Source organism: Tenrec ecaudatus, chromosome 9, assembly GCF_050624435.1.
Source record: "Tenrec ecaudatus isolate mTenEca1 chromosome 9, mTenEca1.hap1, whole genome shotgun sequence".
NCBI lineage: Eukaryota > Metazoa > Chordata > Mammalia > Afrosoricida > Tenrecidae > Tenrec > Tenrec ecaudatus.
In genome coordinates this window covers 28,791,160-28,798,817 of record NC_134538.1, presented here as the reverse complement: position 1 = coordinate 28,798,817, position 7,658 = coordinate 28,791,160, and the positions used below count along the sequence as shown (strand labels likewise).

Below are 7,658 nucleotides of genomic sequence, written 5' to 3'. Positions count from 1 at the left end.
TTTTGGATGCTGTGAGGGCTCCTGCCTGGCTCTGCTGCTTTAGGTCATTTTCAAGTGTTAGCAAGTCTTGGAGCAGCATTTTAAAGAGCCTATTTGGTCCAGGCTTTTTAAAAACCAAACCAAAACAGACCTGCCCACCCCCACCACACAACTTGTTCCCAGGCTTCCAGTGCTGTGGCCAGGTTTCCCCTGGTGACACGAGTTGGTTTGGCTGTGCGCAGGATGGCAGGGTGGGAGGAAGTCAGGGTTGTTTCTGGATCCAATTTCTGGGAGGCCAAGCTCACCCCTTGGTCTGGCATCGTACAAGAAGCATAAAGATGTCTGTGTTTTGAGGTCTCTGGGTCCTCTTGCCTGGAAACTGATAATCTAGTGGTCGGTGAAGGTCCAGTGGAAGTGAAGCGACCACCCGTGGCACTAGCTGCACCTAACTATTTGGGCTCCAAGGTAGGAGTACTTGTCCAGGCTACCCAACCCATGCACAGAGCCCATGTACACGACATAAGGTTCCACTAGCCCTGTTTTCCACTGCTCAGGAGTCAGCGCAGCAGATAGAGGAGAGATCTCCATCAGCAGTGCTCAGAGCCGATGCCCGGGCCAAGAACCAGGGAACAAAGGAAGGATCTGTTTTCCTTCTGGCTTTCTTATTTTCCAGTGGTAGCAGGCTGTTATGCTAGCCCATGACTCCTGAGCCCTCTTCACCCATCAGGCCCAGGAGCACTGAGGGAGCCTGGCTAATCATCCCTGAAGCTTGGCCAATGTGAATGACCAGCTCTTGGGCTCCTCTCAGGCCATGGGAGAAATGGATCAGGTTGCTACCAGGAAGGCCTGCCAATTGTTGTTCCTTGTGTTCACAGTTAAGCTGCCCCATGAGAGGCAGTAACTGTAACCCCGGAGCTTGAGTGTTTTCCAAACGGCCCATGGCCTTAAAGCTTCATTGAAAATGAAATGAGCAGGAAGCTTGATTGACACAGCTTTCTGAACCCCTTCCTTGTTGTTGTTTAACAAACGATCCCAAACTTCTTGTTGTTCGGTGCCATCCAGTGAGTGCCAACCAATCGCGTAGGCAGAACAGACAGAAACACTGCCCCGCTCTGCACGACCCTTGCCATTGCTCCATGCCTGGGCCCATTGTTGCAGGTGTGGTGTCAATTCATGTCGTTAAGGGCCGTCCCCCCACTTTATAAAACACCATGTCCTTCTCCAGGGACTGGCCTCTCCTGTCAACATGTCCGAAGTGTTTAAGAGGGAGGAAGTCTCACCTTCCTTGCCTCTAAAGAACACTCGGGTCTTATTTATTCCAAGACAGATCAGCTTGTCCCTTTAGCAGTTCATGATACTTTCAATGTTCTTCTCCAGCCCCACAATTCAAATGCATCCATTCTTCTTCAATCTTCTTTATTCAATGTCCAGCTTTCACATGCATAGGAGGCACCTGAAAATATCATAGTTTGGGTCAGGCATACTTTAGGAATTTGAATGGTCTCCTTAATAAAGGAAGCAATGAGATACAGAGACAGACTCATAGATAGATAATGGTCACCTGAAGATGTATCCCCCAAGAAACACCTGGGGTAACCAGGAGTGGGGAGAAGCAAGGTGGGATCTTTGCACACAGAGAGGGCATGACCCTAAGTCACTGAATTTGGGCGTCTAGTCTCTGACTATGAAGCAATGTTTTTGTTCCTATAAGTCACATACTTTGTGATACCTTGTTTTGGTAGTCCTATGACATGAATACAAGTAACTTTCCTCCACCAAATGCTGTCTGAGACCTTAGCTGCAGAGACTCCAGGGTTGAGAATCACAAAATAGCTGGGACCACACCTGGATCTGTTGGCCACAACCCCTCTGCATGTTGCTTGGGCTTCCTCACAATATGGCAGCCTCATCACTAACAGACTTCTTGCCTGGTGGCTGCAAAGATGAGGAGCCAGCCAATAAGGCTTCACTACTGTGTTGGTCCGGGTAGACTAGAGAAACAAATTCATAGACACTCATATGTATATAAGAGAGAGTTTTATATAAAGGGTAATTGTACATTAAGAAAGCTTCTCAACCCAGTCCTGATCAAGTCCGTAAGTCCAATATGGGACCTCTTCAGACATACGAAACACATGCAATGACACCAAATTCAGGAAGATCACAGGCCAGTGGGTTGAAAGTCTTTGGATCCAGTGGTGTTGTAAGCATCTCAGCGTTGGCAGGGGGCTCTGTGTGACTTCTTCAGGTCAGGGTACTAGCATAGTTCCATGTGTCTTTTCAGCTGCAATGTCTCCCAGGGAGTGAGCAGATAGTCTCTCCTGCCTCCAAGGAGGAAAAACCAGATTTTCCAGAATTCTCAGGAGAAATCCATGCCCACACAGAGGCCTCATTGACTATGATCTGATTGTAAGACTAGACTCAACCCTTTCATTCTTAATCCTCTCAAGTCCCAAATTGACAGCAGATTATCTAACTACCACAACTGCTTTTTATGACTAAACTTTGAAAACATACATTGTACCATTCCCACCTCATTATCTTGGTTAAAAGAAAGCCATTAGCTCCCATCTTCTAGACTCAAGGGGAGAGTGTAGGCTCCATCTGATGGGAGGAGTGCAAAGGTTCCCTAAAATGAAAATACAATATAACATACCACCTCTTGGACTTTCATCCCAATCCACTCCAGCCAGGCTTCTCTCCAGTGCCTCTTCCCTCTCTAACATCCGGGCACTTCTCCAATAGGCCCTAGTCATAGGCAATGCGGAGACCTCTGTCTCTGCTGCTTTTGCTTGGTGTGGGCTGAAGATCAAGTTCATGGTTAACTGAGACTGCCATGCCTCATTTGTGTGGCTTTGAGTGTAGTGTAGTTTGGTTCTTTACTTGTGGTTCTGGATTAAGGCAATCCAGGCAAAGTCTTACCCTCGGCAGCATTCTGAGAGCCACTCCAGATGCCCAAAGGTTCCTTGGATGGAGTCCACTCTGTGACTGTGGTTTAGGTTCCTTGAGAAATAATCCTCCACAACCCGTCTAATTTCTACAAGGAGAACCTTGTTCTTTGTGGAATATAGTCTCTGTGGGGCTAAGATAAAAGCAAGTGCAGACATGCACCTTGCTGCCTTTGATGGCTAAGATGTTTCGCTGAGAACAGAGCAAGGATTAGTAAGTCCCAGCTGTGAGAATCGTGCCTTTATAAATTCAGAACCTCCTCTAATTGAGAGACTCTGGCAAGGAAAGTGTTCTCTGGGTTTTCCAGGGCCCCTCTTTACTCTTTCTTCTGCTTCCAGCGTACTACTGCATCCCCAGGTCTCCAGGCAGAGTGGACCCAGGACTCTGCCTGGGCCTGCACCTGGCTGTGGAGCTAAATGTGGAGACAAGCCAAGTTAAATTGAAAGAAATGTTCTATTTCACCAAGAATGCAAGCTGTTAATAGGAAAGTTGAGAAACTCATGAAGAAAACTAGTCCATCTCGCTCCCTTTTCCCTCAGGTCTGAAGCCCTCACCTGGTCTCAGTCTGCTGTAGCAGCTGGGGTGTCTATATTTTATGTACATATGTAGCCACAAGGACTCTTTCCTTCCCCAGAGGGATCGCACTTGGGAAAGTTTGGTAAAATAAACTCATCAACCTCAGACTCTTTCCAAAGGGCCCAATGGAACAGAGGAATCCATGTCTCATCCAGCTGGGGCAGGCAGCCTGAAAGGCCAGCTCTTACTGTGCTCTTGGGAGCCAGCTCACCCTCTGCCCCCGAAACTGCTTATAAGCAGGTCAGATGGGTAGGGGTGCTAGGGATAATCAGGTACCATGGGGAGGGGTGGGTGTTGTGTATCTGGGGACGGGGCTCAAGAGATGGTGAGGAGCGAGTTTAGACCTTCCAACTCCCACGGTTAGCTGGAGCTCATCCACGTCTTCCTACAGTGGCCCGTTCTTATTTTCTGAGAAACAGAGCATCTCTTTGGGTCAAGCTGTTTGCCATCATAATTGGGCCAAGCTCTTTTCTATGTTTATGGAAAGGCAGGGTCCAGTCCAGGGTGTTACCAATCAAGACACCATCATTGTCTGGAGTGACTGGTGGCAAGGGAGAGGGGCCACCTCTGGGTCCTCTGGGAGAGGGGCCAACAAGGTGTCTGAATCCACCTTGCGCTCATGCTTAGAGCCATTGCCTGTCTTCCTCTTCTTGTAGGTCTTCCAGAGAAGGATTGCACAGTGTGACCCAGTCCAGGCCCTGACCTTGCTGAATTCCTTCCTGAAGATAGTATTAGGACAGGCCATGCCTGCCAATGTTTGCTGCAGCCAGTCCTGCCTTAAGCAATTAGAGTTCCATGCTTCTTGCCTTGGGTGCACCAAGCCCTGGTATTGGTCCCTGTGGTGTGAAAAGGGATTTGGTTGCAAGTGAAGTAGGAGACCCTTGGCCAAGGCTTGAGATTAGAGTCCTCCTAGCTTGAGCAAAAGCTCCAAGAGGCTAGAATGACCTCTCCCACCAGGGGTGACAAGAAGAGTCAGTGGGAAAGGTTGTAAGGCTGCCTGCATGTATCCAAGATACGTACCCAGGGTTAGGGTGGGGGCCAGGGCATCTCCCCTCATCTTGGACCTCCCAGAGGTTTTGACCCCTGGAGGGGTTGATCCCTATGCTGTTCTTTCCATGGCCAGAAGCCAATCCATTCTCGCCCATGTATTCTGCAGGTACCAACCTGTTAGTTCTCTTGGTAGCTGTGCACACCTGCATGTCGGAGGCATGGAGGTGAAGAGCTGCTCACGGCCCTGTGTGGTGGAGTCATAAAGCTGTTTGGGAATCGCATCATAGACTAATGTGTGCTTAGAGACCTGGGGCACTGGCTGGTGCCGAATTTACCTTCCAGAAATCCTGACATGTGCTTGTTGCATCTTGATTGTTTCCCCAGTAAAGATACGTTGAAGTCCTAATCCCTGTGCCCTTGAATATGACCTCATTTGGAAAGAGGCAACCAGTTTCTAGATGGGTCCCATTTCACAGCAATAGTGCATGACTTCATATGAGTGTCTCCTGTCTCGTGTTCTCTTTTAGAATCAGACTTCTTTGTCTATTAAGCATTCTCTTTGCTTTCCCTTCCCTTAAGAAGCTCCCAGCCTGTGGAAGACGAAGTCCTTTCTACAACAGAGTAGACAGCACCACAAGACCGTGGCTCCAAAGGTGTGCGACCTGGAGTGAGTTCTGGGGCTGGTGTAGGAGGGCTGCTAGGGCAATATGTACCGCATACCATTCAGGATGGGCCAACCGGGCTCAAGTGACACAACCTGGAAGGCTCAGTGTTCCACAGTCACGAAGTCTATTTCTTACTCTCACTACATGTCCACCACAGGTTATCTGGGCATTCTGGGCCACTTCTCCGGGAGCCAGTTCAATGTTGCAGGCCACAGGGGGCCCCTTGTCTTGTTTTGTCGGATAATATTGGGCTTCTCCACCAACTCTTCCCACAGAGATAGTCTATGTGATTCCTATAGTCCATCTCCTGAAGCTGATGTGTATAGTCCCCATGTATGTCATGGAAAAAAAGATATTTGCAGTAAAGAAGTCATTGATCTTGCAAAATTCTGTCATAGAATTTCCAGCTTCATTTCTCTCATGAAGGACATATTTTCAAACTTCTCATAGCTCGTCCCCGGCCCCCAATTTCACATTGCCATCAACAATAATTATCAAGATATCTTGATCGTGGCCGACACTGCCTGCCTTGCATGATACATGAGGCTGCTCCTTACCACTCAGGCCAATACCATGAAGATCAAAGGTGCCAAGAAACCCTCTTTTCCATGGTTTGGTCTAGCTATTGGGAAACACTAGTAAAACTTTCATATTTTGATCCTATTGATATCATGGCAGAGGAAGAACAAGAAGAAATTTAGAGTTTAAAAAGCAATCAGAAGTGTAAATGAGGGTGAGTACAGAGTGGAGACCCAAACCCATCTGTAGGCAACTGGACACCCCCTTACAGAAGGGTTGTGGGGAGGAGATGAGCCAGTCAGGGTGCAGTGTAGCAACGATGAAACATACAACTTTCCTCTAGTTCTTTAATGCTTCGTCCCCCCCCAATCCCACACTATCATGATCCCAATTCTACCTTACAAATCTGACTAGACCAGAAGATGTATACTGGTACAGATAGGAACTGGAAACAGGGAATCAAGGACAGATGATCCCTTCAGTTCTAGTGGTGAAAGTGGCTATATCAGGAGGGTGGAGGCAAGGTGGGTTAGAGAAGGGGAACCAATTACAAGGATCTACATATAACTTCCTCCCTGGGAGACAGACAACAGAAAAGTGGGTGAAGGGAGATGTCAGACAGGGAAGATATGGCAAAATAATAATAATTTAGAAATTTTCAAGGGTTCATGAGGGAGATGGGAACAGGAGGGAGGAGGGAAATGAGGACCTGATACCAAGGGCTCAAGTAGAAAGCAAATGTTTTGGGAATGATGATGGCAACAAATCTAAAAATGTGCTTTACACAATGTATGTATGTATTGTGATAAGAGTGGTATGAACCCCCAATAAAATGATTTTTAAAAGTAATCAGAAATATTTTACTTCTAATGTGGCATATGGATTCACTGGCATCCAAGATAGGCACCTGGAACTAAAGAATCTAAAGCTTGTTGGACAAAGAGGAAGCTTGTACTTTATCAGATTCCCAACCCAGGACCTGCCTACTTTTATCCAAATGGGAAGAAATGAGAACGTCTCAACATTATACATGGTGCTATGTGCCACATGGTGGGATACTTAGATGTCTGGAAAAGATTTTCCCACAATGGGAAACCTCACCTGCACAAAGTTGATGACCTTGCAAAGGGCCTGCTCTATATAGATTCTGTTAGCTTCGATGGAGAGGCAGAGTGGTCCTATTTTGCTAATGCCTCTGAACCTGAGTGATGCCAAAAGATGCCTTTTAATTTGGCTGACCCTTACCCACTACTGATCATGAGCACTGGCTTGGGGGTCAATCTCTTAACAGTCCATTCCAAAGAGAGCTCTAAGTGAGCGACTGGCACAAACCTTGGAGGAGGTATCTTTCCGTGATCGTGTAACTTATTGACTGGCTGTGACAACTTTGAAGAGGCGCCGGAAATGGCATCCAAAGGGGTCAGCACCGAGCAGACAAATTTGTCTGTGAGATTTGCGGAGCAGAATGAAAGGCTTGGGCTGCTGGGAAGGGCTGTAGGATCTCATTCTAGGAATATGACTCACGAGGCCACGCAAAAAGCAGTCAGTAAAGAAGCTCTGGCCAGAGCAACTTTCATTGTGATCACCAATAACATTGATTCTGTCACATGGGTGTCACATGAACAGAGAGTGGTCTCTTTAGGGGTCAGTATGCTCTGAAGGAAACTTTTGGCATATCCACTGGATTACTGGTTAAAGCATTGTTTCTAGGACATGAGGGTATATTGGAGCAGTTGGTGAACTTCTTGGACTGCCATATTTCAACTAGATTATCAGATTTCTCTCTGCTAGTGAATGCCATCCAAGAAGAATTGAAAAGCAGAGGCATCATTCCTTTTTTGTTTATCTCTGGAAGTCAAAGAATAAAGAGTTGTGCTCCTGTTGATTTTTTTCCCTCCCATGTAACATCCTTTAAAAAAACACCATTTTATTAGGGACTCTTACAGGTCTTAGCACAATCCATATATTCATCCATTGTAT

General features: G+C 47.0%; 1 pseudogene; it reads left to right on the top strand.

The window, feature by feature from the left end:
- The first annotated feature begins 5,732 nt into the window (after positions 1 to 5,732).
- On the top strand, positions 5,733 to 7,446 carry LOC142456310 (pantothenate kinase 3-like; annotated as a pseudogene).
- The last annotated feature ends 212 nt before the right edge of the window (positions 7,447 to 7,658 follow it).